Source organism: Notamacropus eugenii, chromosome 1, assembly GCF_028372415.1.
Source record: "Notamacropus eugenii isolate mMacEug1 chromosome 1, mMacEug1.pri_v2, whole genome shotgun sequence".
Classification (NCBI taxonomy): Eukaryota; Metazoa; Chordata; class Mammalia; order Diprotodontia; family Macropodidae; genus Notamacropus; species Notamacropus eugenii.
In genome coordinates, this window is record NC_092872.1 from 430,960,960 (window position 1) to 430,984,814 (window position 23,855).

The 23,855-nt window shown below is 38.9% G+C and overlaps 1 protein-coding gene across 3 annotated transcripts in view; it reads right to left on the reverse strand.

Moving 5' to 3' along the window:
• Positions 1-19,061, reverse strand: part of KIF3B (kinesin family member 3B) — a 36,964-nt gene extending 17,903 nt beyond the window's left edge. Inside the window, exons 1-2 of one of the 3 annotated variants that reach the window (XM_072631602.1) lie at positions 18,738-18,894; positions 17,424-17,460 (exon numbers count right to left, since the gene is read on the reverse strand). The gene's annotated coding sequence lies outside the window, so the exon portion shown is untranslated. Of the gene's footprint in view, positions 1-1,928; positions 2,078-17,423; positions 17,461-18,737 lie in introns of those variants that run through there. The other 2 variants (XM_072631601.1, XM_072631603.1) reach the window with 2 other exon arrangements.
• Between the last annotated feature and the right edge of the window lie 4,794 nt (positions 19,062-23,855).

The following is a 23,855-nucleotide window of genomic DNA, read 5'->3' on the forward strand; positions in this document are numbered from 1 at the left end:
CACAGCAGTTTATCCCTCTTCAGATTTCTTATAGCACCCCCTTCTCCATGCCTCCTCTCAGCTGAGAACTTTTTCTCATATTTCGCCAAAAAATTAAGGTCATTTACCAAGAACCCTCTCTTTTCCCCTTCTCATCTCACATCCCCAAAAAATCTTCTGACACTATCTTCTTCACTACTCTCTCATATAAAGAGGCCCTTCTGCCTGCCAAGATAAACCCCTCCACAGATATCTTTGACCTCATCCCATCACTTATTCTCCAGCAGATTAATTCTTTTCTTAAGATGAATTCTTCCATCAATCCCATTCTCACTAATCTTAAATCTCTCCTTATCTACCAACTGCTTCCCTATTATGTATACCCATGCCCATGTGTCCCCTCTATCCTTAAAAATCTCTCACTTGATCCAACCGTCCCTATTAGCTATCACCCTATATCTCTCCTTATTTCATGGATAAACTCCTCAAAAAGACCAAACATCTACAATCAGTACTTCCACTTCTTTCACTCTCTTCTAACACCTCTGCAGTCTGGCTTTGGACCTTATGTCACTCAACTGAAACTATTCTCTCAAAAGTTAGCAATGATTTCTTAAATGCCAAATTTGTTGGGGTTTTCTCAGTCCTCATCCTTCTTGTCCCCTCTACAGCCTTTGACACTGTTGATTACCCTCTTCTGAATTCTCTCTCCTCTCTAAGTTTTCATAACACTGTTCTCTCCTAGCTGTCCTCCTACCTGTCTGGCCACTCCTCAGTCTCCTTTGCTGGATCTTCTTCCAGGTCATGCCCATTAACTGTGGGTGTCCCCCAAGACTCCATCCTAGTCCCTCTCTCCCTCTATACTACCTCATCAACTTCTGTGGGTCCAACTATCATCTCTATGATTCCCAGATCTATTTATCTAGTTCTACCCTCTCTTTTGATTCCCAGTTTCACATAAACAACTGTCTATTAAATATCTCAAACTGAATATCTCACAGATATCTCATACTAAACTTGTCCAAAAGAAAACTCCTTATCTCTTCCCTCAAACTCTCTTGTCTTCTCAATCTTCCTATTGTTAAGATGTCATCCTTGATTCTCCACTCAAACTCACACCATATGTGTATATATATATATATATATTATATATATATATATATATATATATATATATATATATATATATATAAATCTATTTGCCATATCTTATTGATTCCCACCTTCACATCACCCTAATACAGGCATTCAGCACCTAATACCTGGACTTTTGCAACAACCTGCTGGTTGGTCTCCCCAGCCTCAAGTATCTTCTGACTCTGGGTCATTTTCCACTCAACTGCTAAAATGATCTTTAAAGCATAGGCCTGACCATGTCATTCCCTCACTGGATAACCTCAGTGACTCTCCATTACCTACAGAATCAAATATAAAATCCTCTGTTTGACTTTTAAAATCCTTCACAGCATGGTCCCTTCCTATTTTCCAATCTTTTTGCATTTTACTCCTTTCTTTGGACTCTATGTTTCAGCAACACAGGCCTTCTTGTTATTCCTCACACATGACATTCCATCTCTGAACTCTGAGCATTTTTATTGGCTGTCTTTCATGCCTAGAATGCTCTTCTTTATTGACTGCTTCCTTGCTTCCCTGGATTCTTTCCTTTTTTTTCCATTAATTAATTACAGTGTGTTTGGACACATGCCTTTAATAAAAATTCATGCAACACACGAAGTACAAGGAACAAGATGAAAGCTTCTCCCACTGCAACAAATAAAATTGAAACAACAATCATATGAATTTCCCAAGCTTGGTAGACTGATCCGAAGGAGTGAGTCTCTCTTATAAGTGAACCATTATCTCAAAAGAAACCTTATACCATGAGCTCTCCCTTTCCTGTGAATGACCCTGCTTCCCTGGACTCCTTCAAGACTGAGCTCCAATCTCACCTTCTATAAGAGGCCTTCCCCAGTCCCCCTTGCTGCTAGTTCCTTCCCTGGGAAATTACCTTAGCACAGTACTTATGTAGTAGGCATTTAGTAAATGTGTGTGGACTAACTCAAAACAGCTGTGCAAAGCATTGTCATCACAAAAGCCTGTGAGGTAGGGAATGTGTGGATTATTATGCAGATGAGGATGCAGAGACTCGGGGAGATGACTTGCCCAAAGCTACAGAACTAGTGATTTGTGATTTCTGGTCCTGTATCCCTTCTAGGCTACTTCTGGAATGTGGGGTTATGTAATCTGACACATTCATGTAATACTCAGTATCAAGAACTAGCTCAAAACACAGTTATTATCATGGAATTTGGGAGCCAAGAGGGACCTCAGAAACCATATAATCCAATTCCTTCATGTTAAGAGATAAGAAAACCAAGGCCCAGAGCAATGAGATGACCTGCCCAGGATATACAGCTAAGTGGCCTCTCTACTTCTGCTCATTCATTATTTGACATTATTCCAGAATGTGCAGTTGGAAATAAACAATACAGGCTCTTAAAATATCCTCTTTGATTACCAAGTTTCATTTCCATTTCATGGTACATGTTTCCTAAAGCCATGGAAACTAAAAGACACTGTCCTTATCCATTTGTATCTTTTCATTTTAGAAAAACTGCATGGACACACTCATCACAGACCTAATGCTTCCATTTCAGCCCTCTGAGCCTGCTTTGAGGTCAAAGATTATATCACGGAAACAAACGAGCTAGAGAGAGGAAAAGAAGAAACAGATGTCAACATGGCAGCCCTTCTGCATAAACAAGCACCCTGAGAAAGATTTACCTGTTCAAAGTTTTATTCAACTTTTATTTAACAAGCTGACCTTGATATCTAGTCATTTCCACTGATGCCAGGCAGACTTTTAAAGCTCTTCAAATACTGAAACACAAAGGAAATGTTTTACCGTATATCATATTTATCCTCATCATTTATCCTCCATTAAAGTCCTTCCCATGTCTACAGAGAAAGAGAAGCCTTAGGATTCTCAAAGGTTATGTCATAAGAGCACAAGCTCTAATAGATTCTATCAAACTAGAAAGAGTTTGAGATAAGGTAAAAAGTTTTTTGCAAAATTTAAAAGTAGTATATGTCAGTGGTGATGAGGAGGAAGAGAAGAAAAGAAGTTTTTTGGTTATGGCAAATCTAAGTCATAGAAGGCTACAGACTACATTGGTGGAAAAAGTCTCCACACTGATTTAATCCTTGAAGTATTAATAATATTACAATGCTTCATACATCTGTGATTATGTCCATGACAATTCTCCCTTTGCACCAGTGCATACATATTACAATCCCTCCACACAGTGATGATCTTGGAAGCAGCAAGGCATCCAAGAATGAGAAAAAAGGTAGCAAATGCCAGGCAAACCAAACTACTTTCATCACCTCTGACTCAGATGGAGATATCTCAAGCCCCTGAACCCAAAAGCCTTGGAAATAACAGTGCCTCCCAGACAACCAGTCTTGCTTACAGCTTAGTCCATATAGCCATCATTGAGGGAAGCAATTACAGTCAAAAAGGGAGTATCTTCTCCAACACCAATTACTGACCGACTGCTATCAATAGGCATGTAAACACAAGAGCCCCAAAGCACCCCACCCCCAAAACTAGTCTGACTTCCAGCCCAACTCCGACAGACAGCTATCATCCCAGGAAGCAACTCTTGTGGAAATTCAGTCTGGCAACTGCTTCTGCAGATGTTGGAGCCCCTGCCTCATCAGTAGCCAACACTACTGAACTCCCCAAAAAAGAAAGTTTTTGCCACCAAAGTTCTACACAATGTCACACAATATATCAGAGAAGGACATGATTTAGTAGAAATGGCATTAAATGAGATATATTATCATCTGTTTTGCTCTTGTGCCCTGAGAACCACAGTGGGGGGGAGACTTTCACCTGACTTGAAGCTATTATGTTTACATGTATTTTCACCCTCATTAGAATATGAACTCCTAAAGAGCAAGGATAACTTTCTTTTCTTTTCTTTCTTTTTTTTTTAAAGATTTTTTCAAATATAAAGAATTTAATTTTTCTTCCTTCTACTACTCCCAGTACCCTACTGAAGAAAAAAAGCCAAAATCTTCTCTAATAAGTTTAGTCAAACAAAACAAATTTCCACATTGTCCATGCCCAAAAATGTTCATTCTGCATATTACATGCAGATGTAGTACAGTCCATCACATCTCTCAGGAAGTGGGTTTATTTTTCTATTTGTATCCACAACACTTAGTAGAATATTGCAGAAGCACACAGTAAATGCTTAACAAATGCTTTTTCATTCATTCGTGATCTTCTGACCAAAAGTCACTTCATTACCACACCTTCAGTAGCAAACCTCTTTCAAACTAAAGCTGGTCCTCAGACCACATACACTCAAGTAAAAGACTATAGTATTTAGAGATGGAAGGGCTCCTTTGTGAACATTTAATCCAACTCCCTCATTTGCAGATGAGGAAAATAAGGCCCAGAAAGGTCAAATTACTTGCTCAAAGTAATACAAGGATTAAGTAGCCAGGCCAAGGTTTGAAACTAAGAAGTAACTTTGTTTCCATGTCCTATACTATCTCTAGTCTGTTTCTGGACCTGTACTATCAGTCCATTCCAGTCATTTGTAAATATAAAGAGAGGTTCACAAAAGAATCAGTCTGTTATTATGGCATAGTCTAACTAAGGGAAAGCCCAAGACCTAAAATGTCGCACCTAGGGACATAGAGAAGCAGAGGAAAAAGAACAGATATGGGTATAATTCACCAAACCTTGAATGTGATGGTCTTCAAGTCATGGTAAGAAGAGGAAAGGGAAAAAAAGGAGCAACAATTGTTCTTCCTCTTCTCTATACCACAGCAGCGCACCAAAGCAGGCAAGTGCCATAGGTTTTGTAGGGAGGCTAGCAGGGCTAGCTCTCATTCAGGTGTCTTTGATGCTACTACATACATGAAGAAGCTGGGGGCTGGCCAATGAGGCACTAGTTGTATAGGAATGGAGTATGGCAGCTTCCCTAAAAGAGCAAGACTAGAAGGACAGAGAAAGACCACTCCAAGTGCTCCTCCTAATCAATAATGATTTCCCTTCTTGGGACCTTACATAGCATTTTGTTTCAGAAATTCTCTAATTTACTTATTATGTTAGAATATATAGTCATCTTTGTTGATGTCTTTAACCTCTAATGGGTCATATGCTCTATGAGGACAAAAATCATATTTTATCTAAACTTTATATCTCCCTTGGCACCTGACAGTCCTTGGTACAAAGGAGACACTACTGAAAATGGCACAACCAGCCAAAGAACCAGCAACTCTGAGAATCAGCGTTGCCTCCATAGCAAAGAGGTATCAGAGGAGGGCTTTAATGGAAAATTATGATGATCAATTCTCATTTCTAAGACATATAAAGAACTAATTCAAATTTATAAGAATAACCAAGTCCCACTTAATAAATGGTCACAGGACATGAACAAGCAATTTTCTTTTTTTTAAAAATTAACTTTTTGTTGTCAACATTCATTCTATAAGATTTTGAATTCTAAATTTTCCCCCTCCCTTCCCCAAGATGGCATGAAATCTAATATAGGCTATACATGTAAAATCATATTAAAAACACTGCTATATTAATCATGATAAACAAGAAATTTTCAAAGAAATTCATGCTATCAATAGCAATATGAAAAAATGAAACAGAAACCAAAACTGACCCCTGTATGACCAAACTCTCCCTCTAAGAAAAGATATGAGAATGCATTTCTCATCACAGAAGATGAATGAGTAAGTTTTATTTGTACTAAAAAAACCAATGCAGCTAAAATTAGAAGTGAAAGTTAACAAGGGGGAAAAAATCCTTGTAGCAAGTTTCTCTGGTAAAGATCTCATTTTTAAGATATGTAGAGAATTGATTCAAAATTTATAAAAATAAGAGCAATTCCTCAATTGAGAAATGGTCGATAGATAGATAGATAGATAGATAGATAGATAGATAGATAGATAGATACAGGCAGTTTTCAAAGGAAGAAATCCAAACTACCAATGGCCCTATGAAAAAATACCCCAAATCCTTAATAATAAATAAAAATTAAAATAACTCTAACCAACTCTAAGGTACCCCCTTGTATCCACTGGTCAGTCAATAATCATTTATCAAGCACTTACTCTATGTCAGACACTGACTAAGAATACAATGAAAGGGGTAAACATATTAGAACTCAAAGAGTTCACAGGCTAATGCTGCAGTCAACAGGCAAACAACTACATATAAACAAGATAATATACAGGATAAACTAAAGATGATTAACAGAGAAGCCACTAGCACTAAGAGGGATCAAAAAGGGCTTCTTGTAGAAAGTGAGATTTTAGCCAAAACTTGAAGGAAACCAGGGAGACCAGGTGAGGGAGAGGAGAAGGGAGAGAATTCCAGGCATAATGAACAGCCAGTGAAAATGGCAAGAGTTGAGAAATGGAATGTCTTATGCAAAAACAACAAGGAGTCCAGTGTCACTGATCAAAGAGTATACTGAGGGAAAGGGGAAATGTAGGATATAAAAAGACTGGAAAGATAGGAGGGAACCAGGTTATAAAGGGCTTTGAACAGCAAACAGAATTTTATATTGATCCTGGAGGTAAAAGGGAACCATGGGAGTTTATTGAATAGAGGGGTGAAAGGGAGCTATGGAAATCTATTGAATGGGGATGACATGGTCAGACTGCATTTTAAGAAAATCAATTTGACAACTGAGTATAGAGTAGATAGGAATGAGGAGAAACTTGAGATAGGAAGACCAACCAAAAGGGTGACATTAGGTGACGACAGCCGAATGGTAGCAGTATCAGAAGAGAGAAAGGGATATATATCAGAGACATTATGAAGACAACATTTATAGGACTTGGCAACAGATTGTTGATGGAACTGTAAATTGGCCCAGTCATTCCAGAAAGTAATTTGGAACTATGCCTTAAGTTTTTAAACTGTGTGCGTATGTATGTATATGTATATGTAAAGATATACATACATATACATACAAATACACACACATATCTCCTTTGATGTATACTACCAGGACTATATCCTCCAAAGAGATCAAAGCAAGAGCAAAAGGATCCATATGTATAAAAATATTTACAGCAGCTCTTTCTGCAGTGGCAAAGATGTGGAAACTAAGAGGATGCCCATCAATTGGTGAATGGCTACACAAATTATGGTATATGAATATATTGGAATAATATAAGAAACCATGAAAGAGATGATTTCAGACAAATCTGGGAAAACTTGTATGAACTGATAGTAAAGTGACAGACCCAGTAAAACAATTTATACAATATTATAAAGACAAACAACTTTGAAAGACTTAAGATCTCTTATCAATGCCATGACCAACCATGATTCTGGAAGCCTGATGATAAACTCAACATCCTGAATGAAACATATTTTTGAACACAGTCAATATGGGAATTTGTTTTGCTCAAATATATATGTTTGTTACAAGGATTTTGTTTATTTTTTCCAAAGGGAGACTATAGTCAAGGAGAGAGAAAAACATTAATGCTTATTAATTTTTTAAAAGTAAAATTAAAAAGTTTTTAAAAATAAATGTCACTATTCATAACTCAAATTCCTATACTACTTGACTGTCACAAAAAGTTTTATTTATATCTGTTATACCCTGTGATTCTTTCAACGCTTTGAGGTAGACGCTAAGAATAACTCAAATTTACATAAGCACTAATTTAAGGTATGCAACGTGCTTTCCTCACAGGAACTGGGACAGGTATATCATGTTAAATATTATCATCTCCATTTTACTTTTGAGAAAAAGAGGCTCAAGGAAGTACAATGAATTAAGAGTCTAAAGTCAGAAAAACTGGATTCAAATCCCACTTTCAATGTTTACTCCTTATATAACCTTGAACAAGTCATAACCTCCCTAGGCCTCAATTTCCTCTTATGTAAAATAAGAGGGGAAGAGTGTGTGGTTGGTTAGACTAGATGATCCCAACAATATCTAGGCTGCTGATCTATGATACTACATGGGTTACAAGTGACAAAGCTGGCACTTAAAATGAAATTTTCTGACAGCTCTTAGGAGTGATCCTGTAGGGGACAGGGCCTACACACACTGGAACACCTTAGGGACAGGTTATACAGATATGCTGGGACACACAACACCTGATTAATAAACATGGAAAAAGTCCCAGTGTACATAGATCCCTGAATAGTCTCTGAAGTCAATCACAAATTTAATTCTTTTCTAGAATTACTAGGTAAGACTAAATTAGTCTTATGCTACTGACCTATTTCAAGATCAACAAACAACTTCCCACCACCACTTTCTCTTGGTTATCCTCAAAGGATGAGTTTTCTAAAAGGATTCCTGATGTTCTCTCTCCCTTACTTTATGACATTCTTGCTTCTTCTATTAGGTCTAATTACAGTGTGCTAAATCTTTAAAAGGTCTCATACCACTGCCAGGAAGTAAACAAAACAAAAACCCCCCACAGGTTTTCACCATCAGCCTAAATTACCTCCCTACTGGAACTTCAGTCATTCTATGCTAAGACCCACATTCAGAGTATACAGTCAATGTAAGAAAAAAAAATGTTTTCCCAGCTTCAACTCTTACTCCTATTCGGCATGTAAGATGACAAAATCAGTTGGAAAGAAGTAAACATTTTGAACTCAGTCATATTCAGCCATTAAACTCTGTTTTACAACTGAATATAATAGGTTAGCTCAGGAGTTCCTGACCTTTCATTTTGTCAGAGACCCCAATGGCAGCCTGGCAAAAACTATAGATCCCTTCTCAGAATAATGCTTTTAAAGATATAATAAAAGAGGTAATACATAGAAATTCCTGAGTTTGGAGACAGGAAAATTAATTCAGATCCTTAGAAGGTGAGCTGTGTGATCCTGGGCATCAATTTCCTCATCTGGAAAATGAGGGGACTGGACTCTGTGACCTCCTTATAATCATAAGGTATCCTAACCTTGTACCTCAGAGCTACTTAAAAATTTTTTTATTTTAATTTTCAGTTCCAAGTTCTCTTCCTCCCCTACAGACTCGCCCCCACTCATTGGAAAGGAAATATATAAAAGCATGCAAAATATATTTCCACATTATCCCTGTTCCAAAACAAACAAACAAGAAAAATAAAGAAAGGGGGAAAGTGCTTCAATCTGCACTCTGAAACCCATCAGTTCTCTATCTGGAGGAAAAAAACATTTTACATCATGAGTCCTTTGGAGTTGTGGTAGAACATTGTATAGATCTGAGTTACTAAGTCTTTCACAATCTATTATTTACAATATTGCTGCTTCTGTGTGAACTGTTCTCCCAGTTCTACTCACTTCACTTTGCATTCATTCATATAAGTCTTCCAGGTTTTTCTTATGCCCTTCCATTTCTTTCAGCACAACAGTATTCAATCACACTCATATACCATAATTTGTTTAGCCATTCCCCACATTATGGGTATCCCCTCAGTTTCCAGCTCATTGCCAACACAGAGCTGCTATAAATATTTTTATACAAGTCTTTTCCTTTTTCTTGGATCTCCTTGGGATACAGACCTAATAGTAGTATAGCAGGGTTAAAGGATATGTATATTTTTATAGTCTGTTGGGAAGAATTCTAAATTGTTCTCCAGAAGAGCTAGACTAGTTCACAGGTCCACCTAGTGCTTTAGTGTACCGATTTTTCCATATCCCTTCTAGCATTTGTCATTTTCCTGTTCTGTCATCTTAGCCAATCTGATGGGTGTGTGAGATGGTACCTCAGCTATTTTCATTTGAATTTCTCTAATCATACTGATTCACAGCATTTTATATGATTATTGATAGCTTTGATTTTTTCCTCTAAAAACTGCCTGTTCACATCCTTTTACCATTTGTCAAAAGGGGAAACACATAAAAGGTACTTAATAAATGTTAAAATGACTAGTTCCCTTAAAGCTTTTCCTCAAAAAACTACAGAACAAGTGTGGACTTGATTCTAAAGACAAAAGACCTTTTGATTAACAGTTTTTGTAACAATTTCATTAAGGAAATTCAGCTAATAACTCAGCATGAAAGAAAAACCTAGAAAGTGCATACATCCTTATCCTCAGAGCTTAATGTACTTTTGTATTATTCCCCCATATAAACTTCTTCCCAGTGGTGTGAGAGAGAGATCAAAATTGCAGTTTCTGAAATCTGGCTTAAACCTTAGGTGATAAGACATCCAGTGGGTACAGTCTGAAAATCATTCCAACAGTCAGGCATAAAGATAAAGCAACTACTTATTTAAGGCCCAAGTTAGCTCCTCCCAGGCCTCACAGGGAGTTCTCAAGGGGAGCTCCTGTTTCTACTCTAGGTCCACTTGGCCAACTAACATCATGATCGTATTTCACAACATCCTTTAATTGTTCCTAAATATCTTGTGTTTTTCCTTCACGTTTGTGATGTTTCTGTTGAACTTGAACAACAATTCCTAGGCTTGCTTCTATGTACACTGTAGTCTCCAGTGAGTTTAAGATTTGCCAAAAAACTCTTAATATGGAATAAGCTGTAATTTATTTTCATTTGTGTGTGTATGATTCCTATATGAGAACTTTTGAGAGAGGGAGCCCTGTAATATAATAATTTTTAAAAAAAAGAAACACTGGCCTAGAAAATAGGAGACTTGGTTTCTAATATGACCCTGACCAAATCACTCCACATGTCTGGCTCAGTTTCCTTAGTTATACAATTAGAAGATTGGCTTAAGTAGTAACAAAGGTTCTTCTATCTCTAAAATTCTAACATGAATTTTGTGAAATCTTGCAAACAACAATACGGTGGTTGCTGCTCCAAAAAGATTGAGGGACAGAATTCACAGAACAAGTAATAAAACTATCTTTTCCAAGTTTTAAAGCTTGATTTATTGGTTGGGGGCGGGGGGAGAACTCATTAAAGGCAAAGGCCATATCTTTGTATCTTCTCAGAGGCAAGAGCAGTGTTCTATAAAGAGTGGGTGCTTGATAAATGTGTGCTCAATGAATGAAGCCTGAATAAATAATCTTACAGAAGGGAATCAACCCAGAATCCCACTCACTTAGAATACAGAATATTTCAGCAAGAAGATCCATAGAATGTAGAATGTTTAGTCCCCAATACAACTAATAGTATTTGAGCTTAAGTAAGCAGATCTTGGGAAGACATGATATTTCTTTTGAAAGAAACTTCTAAAGGTCTTTAACAAAAATATAACCAAATAAAAGCCTGCCCTGAATTCCAATAACTCACTTCATTTGATTAAATGAACAAGTAAACAATGAAAGCAGTTATTTGGAAACAAAAAGAAAACCTCTTTTGTATCTACTTTTGAAATACTACATATTCATAAAAAATGAAAGGTTAGAGAAAACCTCTGATTCAAAACTGGTGTTAGCTCAGGCTCTCACTCTCTGTACTGATCAACTACACCAAAAAAGTCAACCATATAGCAATGATAGATACTTCTTTTTCCAACACATCAGCCCTAGGACAGAATGGAAAGGTAGATATTTACCTTCTTCACAAAAATTCTTCCCTGACCAATGCCATCTCATTTTACTTGATTACAAATCAATTGAGTCTGGAGCTGCTTCTACGTCTACCCTGCGCAGCTGGCATTCAAACATATAATGAGTAATAAATGATCATCTGAATCACAGAATGTCAGAGCTAAAAAGGAGCGCAGAACACAGAATGTTAGAGAACAATGTTAGAGTTGGAAGGAAGGGACCTTAGAAAATAAAGCACAAAACATTAGCTTGAAAAAACTTTCGAGGTCATCTCCTCCAAGACAAGTTCATTCCTCTCATGTAACAGGAGAAAGAGATCCAAAGATATGTGATTTGTACCAAATTCCAGTTTGTCAACATCACGGTTAAGACTAAATTAAAAAATTAATATCTTTTCATTCCTACTACACTGCTTTACAATATCAAGATACCTCTCTAATAAGGATAATCCTAAAACCTCAAAGTAATCTAGACATTTTTTTCAAATTCTTCCTTCCTGTTTGTTATACCACCCCAAACCACTTTGTAAACTACAAATCACTATACAAAAATTGAACCATTATAATTTAAAACATGATGATTATTAATAGGTATTAATTAAACAAGTTTTTTAAAGATAAATTATTCATCAAAGCCAGTGGCTTTATATACTTCATTCTTTCAATAAACTAGTTAGTAAGCTGTAAAAAAGGTAGTATAGAATTTTCATATATATATACATACATACATACATACATATATACACACAAACATACATATATACACATGTGTATATACATACAGACACATCCATACATAAAATTATAATAAACTGGCATTTCATTATCTCAGGATTTATCTCAAATGGGAGCAAAATATCTCTTTTTAAAATTCTCTTAAATAAAGCCTATCAAAGCTAGTATCCTTCTGTCTAGCATTCCCATGTCACTATCTTGGATCTAATTCTGACTCCTCTATTTATTAGTCCATTCTGTGACCTTGCACATCTCTGGGCCTCAATTTTCCCATCTGCAAAATGAAGATAATACCTGTCCTACCTACAGTATCTCAAAGGCCTGAAGTGAGAATCAAATGAAATGAGATATAAAACTCTCTGTACCCTTAAAACTCTATCTAAATGTAAGCTATCATTATTACTGAGCCTCCAACTACCATAAATCTATTTCACTTTGTCCACTGTACTATTTAACCAGTGTTCAATGGTTCAGTGTTCACTGTTCAGTGTTCCAACACAAATTCTATCTATGCCATAAGAAAAGACTTTTTCTATTTGAAAGACAAAAATCACAACCATGCTTTTTTGTTTTAGTTTGAGTTTTTCTATATTCTTTTTTAAAATTCAATTTTATTTTCAGTTCCAAATTCTCTCCCTCCAATTCTTCCTCTCTCATCCATTGTCTAATACCATTGAGTCATTTAAAATAAATAAGCCAACATTCACATGTCTAAATACAGAACACTATCATTAACTTGTTCCCAATTGGTCTAACAAAGTAAAGACAGATACAGTACTGCAATCAGAGTGGGAGGCTTAAAAAAACAAATTTCAAGCAGTAGTGCAGATGTGCACTGGAGATGAGCTAAGCTGAGATTAGAACATTCTAATTGCCAAGAAAATATGCTTTATTAGCCCCACCCAAAGCCTGGGAAGAAAGAATGAAGTCATTAATGAAGAAAAAGCCACCCTTTCCCATTGCAGATCTTTTAACAATAATGCTCATCATCACCATAATTCACGTTTCTACAGTCCTTAAAGGTTTACAAAGCACTTGAATACATGAATTCAACAACTATGTGAAGTAGCCACGTTTATCATCCTCGCTGCACCGATGAGGAAACAGGTTCAAAGGTCCCAACATCATTTAGGTAGCAGAGTTAGGAGCCGAACCTTGGTCTTCTCATTCTAAATCCAATGAATGATCTTTCTATTATACCAAGCTACCTACCTACCAGGTAAATCAAATGATATCTCTGAAAAAAATTCAACATTCAGAGTCACAGAATCAAAGAGCTAAAAGGGATCTCAGAGAAAATCAGACAGATGATATATAAGGGAACTGAAGCTCAGAAAGGTTAAGTGTATTCAAGTTACATGCCTAGTTAGTGACAGAACTATGAATAAAACTAGTCCCCAAAGCAGAACTTTCTACTGTAGCACCTTTTAGGGGTCTGCAGTTCACTAAAACAAACACAACTGGTCAACTGTCCAAAGACTTTGGGTATAGTGAAAAGATCACAAGACCTGGAGTGAAAAAACCTCAAGTTCCAGATTTGCTACTTACTACTACCAATGTGCTATTCAACAGTTACTAAATTTCTCTAGGCCTCAGTTTCTTTATCCATAAAATAAAAAGGTTGGCAATAAAGGTCCAGGAAAAGAGATAACTAAACATACCCTCAAGGAAGGATGATAAGGGACAACCAGGCCAGAATATTGTCTATATCGTCAGCCATGATCTTTGTAGATGTTTCTGCTTGTTTTTCTTTGTCACAACAAAAAATTCAATCTGGAGGGGTTGTGGAGGGGATGGGAAATGACTGCAATGTAGAGGCAAAAGATATCAATATAACTTACCTTTAAAATAAGATCTTTTTAAATGAAAAAGTTGGAAACATTCTATGAATGTATGACATATAGGTCAAGATCAATAGTAATAACCACACTGGGCATATGGGAAAAACTGAGGGGCTACAAGACAAAATAATTTGCTTAAGACTGCATAATCAGCCATGGTTTGGTGTTTTATGGTAGTTCTGATGTTACAATATTAAGATAACATGAATCACTCCAATCAAAAAAAAAAAGCATTTATGAGTAGTTTATATAATAGTATCTGATATTTATTACAGCATGTATTAGCTCTGACTATTCATTGAAAGGAAAAATACTGAAGTAAAGCTTAACTATTTTAGCTGTGTAATGAGAAGACAAGACTCCCTAGAAAAGACACTGATGCTGGGGAAAAACTGAAGGCAAAAGGAAGAAGGGACCACAGAGAAGGAGATGGATACATAGTGTCATAGAAACAACAAACATGAGTTTGGACAGACCTCGGGGGATAATGGAGGACGGAAGGGTCTGCTGCGCAATGGTCCACAGGGTCCTGGAGAGTCGGACATGACTCAACAACAACAATAACAACGACATTATGCATACAAGAAAGGAAAATGGCTTATTCCAAGGGTGGGGATTCTGCGGCCTCGAGGCCACATGTGGCCTTCTACGTCCTTGAGTGCAGCCTTTTGACTGTGACCAAGTTTTACAGAACTTGTCTTTTTATTAAGGGATTTGTTCTATGAAGTCTGGATTCAGTCAAAGGGCCACACATGAGGACCTAGAGGGCTACATGTGGCCTCGAGGCTGCAGGTTCCCCACCTGGATATTATTTCAAAAACAGTGACTTACTGTCAATAATGTTCAGAACACTGTGCTAAGCACTGGAGGGAAGTATGGATATCAATTTAGATAAGATATAGTCCCCACCCTCATGAAGCTGACAAAAGAAAGAATATTAGATTTTCAGTCAGAAGGCTTAGATCTCTGGCTCTATGATTTATTCATCTGTGTGACCCTGGCAATTTAGTTTCCCTCTCTGAGTCTCAATGTGCTCATCTATAAAATGAGAAGAGCTGTACTAGATCTCTAAGGTGCCTTCCAAATCCATCAAAATTCAATGTTAAAGAAGACTTTCTTCCACTAATGTCTTCCTCCAGTCTCATTGTGTTAAGGAAGTGATTCCTAATTTCGCAAAGGCTATGCCAGCAGAACACAAGTTCTAGAAGGTCTTACCAAGCTAGAAAAGCAACAAGCTGTATGTCTATTCATAAGTGTTGAAAGACTCAATCTCAGGAAGTTAATCATAAAATGATAAACTTTTTTTTTTTGCCAAAGCAAGTCATAAAGTACAATCAACTAACTACCAGGACCTCTTAACCATTTTTGTGTCCTGGACCCCTTTGGCAATCTGGTGAAGTCTATGGACCCCTTATAACAATAATGTTTGTAGATGCATAAAATAAAATACAGGGATCACAAAGAAAACCAATTATTTGTAAATATAAATGTCAAAATATTTTGAAAACAACTTTATGGGCTAAGTTTAAGAAACCGTGCATGAAGGCATGAGTCTACAATGGTTGCACGAATATCTACATTAACGAAATCACCAACATTTCAAAGCATCAAACTAGAGTAGTTGGCCCTGTCCCCAAATGCATATCCTATTCCCTTGAGTCTACCACCACTCCAACCTCACCACCAGTGCTAAAAAATTCCCAAATACACACCTCAAATAGTTCTTTATTAACTTATTTAAAATGTCACTTTTCAAAATCTGCATCTGAAATGAACTATCAAAGAAAGAAAGAAAAAGGCCTTTGGCCACATAATATATACCCTATATACAAATACATGTGTGAACTATGCTCAAATGATATGAGGTTATGGATGAAAAGAGTAGACTTTCTTAAAGCATCTCCTAGGAATTTTGGCTAACCACACCAAATTTTTAGGGAATTCCCAAGACAAAAGCTATGCAACCATAGAAATGCCATAGGGAAGACTATGTAGGACAGAACCATTTTGGCAGAGAAAGACTGGCTGTTTGTAAGTGTCACCAGTGATTCATCTCCTTCTCTTTCTCTCTCTCCTAGGTCTGGCAATCTCCTTTTAATATTCATGATGCCAAAAACCCAAGGTCAAAGCAATGACTCCAACAGTAACAGAGAGAGAATATCTGCCTCTCTACAGAATGGCAGGGTGTTCAATAGTAGGAACCAGCATTTCCTCCCTAGGCTTCATGTAAAAGACTTTAATCCATTCTCACTCAGTTCAATTCAGAATTTTCCCATTAAAAACTAAAAAGGATAATATTTCATTCCTAGAATCCAAAGGGACCAGACAGGTCATCTAGTCCTACTCCTACCTGAAGCATGAATCCTTTCTAAAATATCTCCAGTGTGAAGTCAATTAGGCTCTGCTAAAATATCTCCTGCAATTAGGAGTTCTGTTCCCCAAGATAGGCCATTCTACTGTTGGAGAGCTCTAATTTTTAGGAAGATCTTTTTTACATTAAACCAAAATCTGTCTTCCTATAATTTCCACCCATTAATAATAATTCTGCTGAGAATAAACATAATAAATCTAATTAATCTTTCAAATGATAGCCATTCACATAATTGAAAAGAGTAATATGTATTTCTTCAGCTTTCCCTTCTCCAAGTTCACTATCTCTAGATTCTTTCACATTTCTCACATTACATCACTTTAAGATACCTCCCTCTCTCCATCATCTTAGTCATCTTTCTATAGACATGCTGTTTGCCAATGTCCCATATAAAATGTGGTCTCCAGAACTGGATACAATATTCCAATTCAACAAATATTAAACCCTTGTTTTGATCCATGCATTATATAGGGTACTAGAAATACAAAGACAAATAGTGGTAGTCACCGCTTTCAAGGAACTCATTTTCTTTTTCAGAAGTAGCTTGACACCAGACATTGTCACTGTCCTCCACCTCCTTCATTCTGGTAACTATGCTTTTATTACTACAGCCAAAGATCAAATTAGGTTTTTTGACTAACTGATCGTACTGCTGATTCACATCGAACTTGCAGTCAAACCATAACCCGAGTGTTTGTTTTTCACATGAGCCACTGCCTAAATAGATATTATTCCCCCAATGTGTAGGCACATTAGGTGATTTCAGGAAAACCATTACACTTGTCATTTTCCAAGTAGGGAAACTGAAATGCAGAAAGAAGCACTTTTCCCCAAGAAGGCAGTGCAATATAATGGAAAGACTACTCGACTTGTAAAGAGAAGATCTGAATTTGAATCCCATCTTTGACACTTAATAGCCACATGATCCATGAGAAAGCCACTTAACTTTTCTGAGTCTTTTCTCATCTGTAAGACAGGGATAATACTTACTTTGCAGAGTTGCTGTGAAGATCAAATGAGATGGTGCCTGTAAAACATTTTGCAGACCTTAAAATGCTATGTAAATATCAGTTATCGTGATTACAAGGAAAGCTTGGAAGCATATGCTTTTAATTTTTATATGTAGGTAATTAATGGGAGAGCCTGATGCATAAACCAAGTCTTCCAATCATCACTAAATACAAGTATTGATGGAAATAATACCTATTTCTATAACACTTTTAAGATCTAATAAGTGCTTTCCTGATAATAGCTTGGTAAAATATGTAACATAATCAGCACAGTATTATCTCCTTTTTAAAAGTGAGAAAAGTGAGGATCTGAGAAGTTAAAGTTAAAAGACTTTGTCTGATGTCATATAGTTAGTGAGGGTGTTAGGGCTGGGTTTCAAATCCAATTCCCCTCATTCCAAACAAAGCATAATTTCTACCACAGGCTACTTTGGAGAAGGGCTTTGTGCTACTAATTCTAATTCACCCTCAGACATGCTGGGGGAATATCAGATACGAATTCATTCTAAGGAAAAAAAGCAGTTAAAATGCTAACCATTTCAAGATGGTTACCATTCTGGCTTCTTGCCACAAGGCATTACCCTTCTCTGCAGTGAATATATATCATTGCCCATACTGGCCTCTGCCTCTGCAGCATCTTCTTTTCCATAGTCCCTTGCACTTCAATGTGCTGTTACAGCAACTGCTTGCCCCGTGAGGACTAGCACCGTTACCCCCATTTTGTAGATGGGAAAACCAAGGCTCCCAAGGTCGGAAAGCTGATAGAAAAGAGAACCAAGTCTAGAACCCCGACAAACGCTCTTCTAGCCAGGGCTCTCACCACGTGACTGCATGTTCTTCTCTCCTGAACATCCGGGGGAAAGCAAGGTCCCCCCTCAGCCGTGGGACCCACAGATCCCACCACTACGACCAGGCGAGTGGTTTACACACACACGGGTACACTCACACCCTCTCTCGCTCTCCCCGGGTCTCCGGTCTCCATCCCCGCCTGGACAGCTCCCCCACGCCACCCTGCCTCCCCGCCAGGCCAGCTCTGGCTCCAGGCACCTAGCCTCAGAGAGCCGGCCGGCTGCCGGCAGGGTTCCCCGTCACGGGCAGGTGCAGGTCCCGGTGCTCGGCTTTCCCCCGCCTCGGGGGCAGGCAGGACCGGCCGGTCTCCTCGGCGATGGATGCTCGGCGCCTCCTCCCGCTCCCCGGCCGGAGGGAGGTTCTTCGGGGCCGGGGCACGGGCGCCCGCCCAAGAAGGCCGGCCGAGGCGGCGGGGCCGGGGAGGCCCTACAGGGGCCTGACTCACCTGCGGCCGAAGCCCGGGGCCGGGGCCGACCCAGCGGCTGCGGTGGCAGCGGCGGCCGGCCGCTGGGCTCAGCCATTCTCCGCTGCCCCGGATGGGGAGAGACGGCGGCGGCGCACTTCCTTAGCAACCCGGCTCCTCGGCCCACTTCCTTAGCAACGAGCTACCGGCTCCCGCGGCGCTTTCAACCAACTTTATTGGTCGCTGGCGGCGGACAAGGCTGGGCGCGCGCCCGGGCGCGGGGCGAGGGGCGCGGGGCGCCGGGCGCCGGGCTCATGTGCCCGGGGGAGCCTCGGTTACCCACTCGTGGTCTGGGGAAAATAATCTTCTTCCCCGTCCTCGCCCCTCCCCTTTCTCCTCCTCTCTCTTCTCTCCCTCCTCTTCCTCCCCCCTCACTGCGTTAATTCTCTGGGAAAGGCTGCGGAGTGCCCGCACCACCCCGCCCTGAGGGGTAGAGGCAGAGCGGAGCGGTGGGCACAGAGGGGTACCAGTCCTTGAGGCGGCACGAGCGTGCTGTGTGATCTCGGGCAGGGCCCTTGCCCTCTCTGGGCCTCTTTTTCTACTTCTGTAAAATGAAGCGTTTGAATTTAATGATAGCTCGCCTTTCCATTTTCAGAAGTGATATGTAAACAAGGCTTTGTTTTTCTTGCTGTCTCAAGGGGGAGGGGAAGTGGGGAGAAAGAAGGAAGCATAAAGAACTCAAAATAATAAAAGGACTTGCATACGTCAACTCATTTAGTCACAACTATATAATCCTGTCAGGTAGGAGGAAGCAGACTTGAAATGGGAAAGGGATCCTACAGGGAGCTGTCACAGCGCCCGCACCCAAAGCCAGAGCCTCTCACTCTGAAGTCCAGGGCTCCCGACTGCCTGCTGAGAGTCCTTCCAGTTCTAGCTCTTTTAGGGATCCTACTCCTTCTTGTAAATTTATCTTTTCCTTTCTCTTCGGACTCAATGCAGTGTTTTCAGCTATAGTATATGACAAGTGCAAACCTTAAAGTGATGTATTTGTGCCAGTGCTTATTATTGTTGTGAGAGAGCTTTATTAAATTTTTCATTAAATCCTAAATGTCAGAGCTGGAAAGAGCCATAGAACACAACATAACTTTTAGAGCTGAATCTAATCAATCAGAACCTCATTTTACAAAGGAGGAGGGCCAGGCCTAGGGCCAGAGAATCACAAGGACATGTCCAAAAATTACAAAGGATGTGGCTTTCCTATGAGTCCCTCTCCTAGCGATCTCTTTCCGCTACATCGTGATTGTTGTGAGGAAAGTGCTTTGTTTTTATTATAACATGGATTTTCAGAGTACACCATCTGTATTGTTGTTGCTCAGTCCAATTCTTCTGACCCCATTCAGGGTTCTCTGGCAGAGAGAGTTTGCCATTTCCAGCTCATTTTACAGATGAGGAAACTGAGGCAAACAGAGTGAAGTGATTTGCCCAGGGTCACACAGCTAGTGAGTGTCAGAGGCCAGATTTGAACTTAGGAAGAGGGGTCTTTGTGATTCCAGGCCCAGTACACTATCCACTGAGTCACCTAGTTGCCCTTGCACCATTCATATTAAGAGCTAGTAAATATTTGTTGAATGAATGGATGGATGAATGAAGTAAATGAATGAATGCTAACGCATAGTTTCCTTGCATGTCATAGTTACCATCTCCCTGGCTATGGCTTATTCCCACTCTGCTATTACAACAAGAGGAGAGTGATGCATGTTGGGAGAAGGTGAAGAAGAAAATGAAAAAGCATCAGAGAGTTCCATTATTCCAGCTGGTGAACACAAAGATACTTAAGCCTAGAGACAGCTAGGTGACATAATGGATCACATACTGGGGCCTGGAGTCAGGCAGACTTGAATTCAAATTCAGTCTTAGATTTGCTAGCCCTGCAACTATGGACAAGTTATTTAACCTCTCTCTGCCTCAGTTTCCTCAAATGTAAAATGCAGATATTAATAGCACCTACCTTTAAGGGTTGTTGTGAGGATCAAATCATGTACTATTTGTAAAAAAATAAAGTGGTAAGCACATCGTAGGTGCTATATAAATGCTTATTCCCTTTTCTTCCCCCCATGTGTTAGTTTGACTGAACTGCTTGGTCTTCTTTAATCTTTATTACAAGGGAAGGCTCACTGGGAAGGAAAGAGGGACATATTTGGGAGTGAATACAATATAAAAACAAAACATATCATTAAAATGATACAAATGTTTTAAACTTTAACAAACTGTAGAAATGTCAAAATAGTAATAAGAACAATAACTCACACTGCTTGAGTTAGCCCTTTCTTCACAACCAAGCTGTGAATTAAGTGCTAGTTGTTCTTTTGTAGTTGTTCAGTTGTTTCAGTCCTGTCTGACTCTTCATTATCCCCATTTTACAGACTAGGAAGCAAAGAGATGAAAAGACCTGACAATAGTGTACAGTAAGTGGCAGAGAATCATAGGATTATAGACTTTGTGTTAGAAGGGACATTGGAGGTTATCAGTCCATCCCCTTCATTTTACAGGAGGAAACAGAGGCCCGGAGAGAGCAAGTGACTTCCAGGTCTTCTAATTTACACTCACTTCTCCACACTGTCTCCCACACTGCCCTGCCTCCTTAATCCTCCACCCTTTTGTCCTGGAAGGGCACTTAGGACCCCTGTCCTCTTACATAACTTCCCAGTATCCCCCCCAAACTATGGGCCCCCAGACTTGGAACTCTCCCTGGAAGCTCTGAACTTCTCCATTTTGCTTCCTATTAAATTTTATCAATTGTGTATCTCACTCTAAGGCTTGCCAAAGAGGAGAAAGACAGAGACAGAGACAGAAAGAGAGAGACAGAGAGAAAGAGACAGAGAGAGAGAGAGAGAGAGTGTTGATAGGTTCAGTCACTCCAAGATGTAAATTACTAAAAACCTGTTTAACAGTGTTCCTTCTACTTGAGAGAATTTGCAGGTCAGTATCAAAGTCACTCAATCTGTAAGAGTGAAATTTTAGGTATAGCTTTCAAAGAGGGAGATACTTTGAGGCAAGAGGCCTTCCACACACCCCTAACTTGGTACCTTGTAAGGCACAACCTATTCTTTCCTGTCCCCCTCCCCCACCCAGCAGACCTCTTATAGCAAAAATACAATAACACTTCACTTAAAGCAGCTGAGAGATCTTTCTAACAGCATATGTAGCATTCCATATCCATAATCCTATGTCTCTCAAACAAAAGTAGGGAGATGCATTTAAAAACAGTAACTGTTCTCTGGGGTCAACATTAGGTTTTGTCCTTCCATGTTCACTGTTTTAATCTGTATGTGTATTGTTTTTCTGACCGTCCTTAACTTTGCCCTGAATCAGTTCATATAAATCTGAATTCTTCAAATTCATCATCTCTTGTACTAGAACAATATGGTCATGTACCACAATTCCTTTAGCCATTCCCCAGCTGAAGGGTGTCCACTCCAACAAGGGATTGTTAAGCTCAGCCCGACTATATGAATATTCCCACATTCTTGGGAGGCCACTGCCAGCATTTTCTTTTCTAAACCAATGTCTAGTTCTTTTTTGCCACATGTAAGAGCCCTGAGGCCTCAGGGAAGATAGTGGAAGAAGAGCAGCTGAGTCACCAAGATGTCTCTTTTGATATCCCAATATCCCTACAGAGACTTCAAAGAACCCTGAAGTCAGAATTTGTTGTTATTGTTGTACAGTCATCTCTGACTCTTCATGACCCAATTTGGTTATGGCAAAGATACTGGAGTGGTTTGCCATTTCCTTCTCCCATTCATTTAATAGATAGGAAACTGAGACAAATAGGGTTAAGTGACTTGTCCAGGGTCTCACAGTTAATAAGCATCTGAGGCTAAATTTGAACTCAGGTCTTCCTGACTCTGGGTTCAATGCTCTATCTGCCTAGCTGCCCCAAAAAAGTAAGAATTAGGACCTCAAAATTCTAGTTCTCTGCCACCAACTTGCTGCATGACTTTGGCCAAGTCAGTTCCTCTCTCTAGGCCTCAGTTTCCCCATTGGGCTAGAGGATCTCTAGAGTCCCTTCCAGTCCCATATTCTATGTTCTAAGGTCCTTTCCATCTTTGATATGTCATAATTGCACAGTAAGTTCAATGTTACTTTGAAGTCCAAAAGTTAGGTGGGATACAGAAAACATAGACTTTTCTGGCTAAAGATGAGAGGAGTGCTACTGACTTTTTTTAAAAAAGCAACTATTTTTATGGCGATTCAATATCACTGAAGAGAAAGTGGTGGGGTTGGAGGAAAGGCTTCTAAATAAATGATTACTAAATCAGGAACTATAAAAGAAATTGCATCTCAAAGGATCTTTAAAAAATAAACAAAATGATCTCAAGGCAAAATGCCTGCCACACTCAGAGAGAGAAATATGGAAGTCACTCACACATTGTAGCAGATCATGTTTGTGTATGTGTATGTGTTTGTGTATCATGTTCTGATTTGTTATACGATTTCTTTCATTTATCTTAGTCTGACTACATAGCATGACTATAGTGAAAATATACTCAATAGGAAAGTATATGTAGAATCTATACAGAATTGTATGCAGTCGTGGGGAGGGAGGGGAGTAGTGGGGAGTAGGTGGGGAGGGATAAAATCGCAATTGTATGGCAGTGATTGTTAAACATTACAAAATAAAAAAAAAAAAATTTAAGGTCAAACTTGTCAAATTTGAGTGGACCATGTGGCCAGCAAAACTTCCAAATGCTGCTGAACTAGATTAAAATGTAGTTAAGAAATGTCTAACAAAATAAATAAAAATATAATAGGACACACACAAAAAAATTTTTTTAAATAAATAAATAAATAAACAAAATGCTCACATTAATGGAGCTTGGATGGAAGCCCAGACCCCCAATCTTGCTTAATGGATCTGTTTTGGCTAATTGCCAGATGCTCACCTTCCAGGAGAAGTTGCCCATCTCTAACAAAGACTCTAATAGGAGGGGATCTAGTTAACGGTTTCCATTTTCACAGTTTAGATGCTTCCCTAAGAAATTCCTTCAGGAAAGTAACTGCTAATTGGTCCTGCCACACTGACTTAGATAGTTAGAACAGGATAAATACAAACTCTACAGGGTTTCTTGGCCTTTTATTGGTCTAATGCCTGGATCCAAT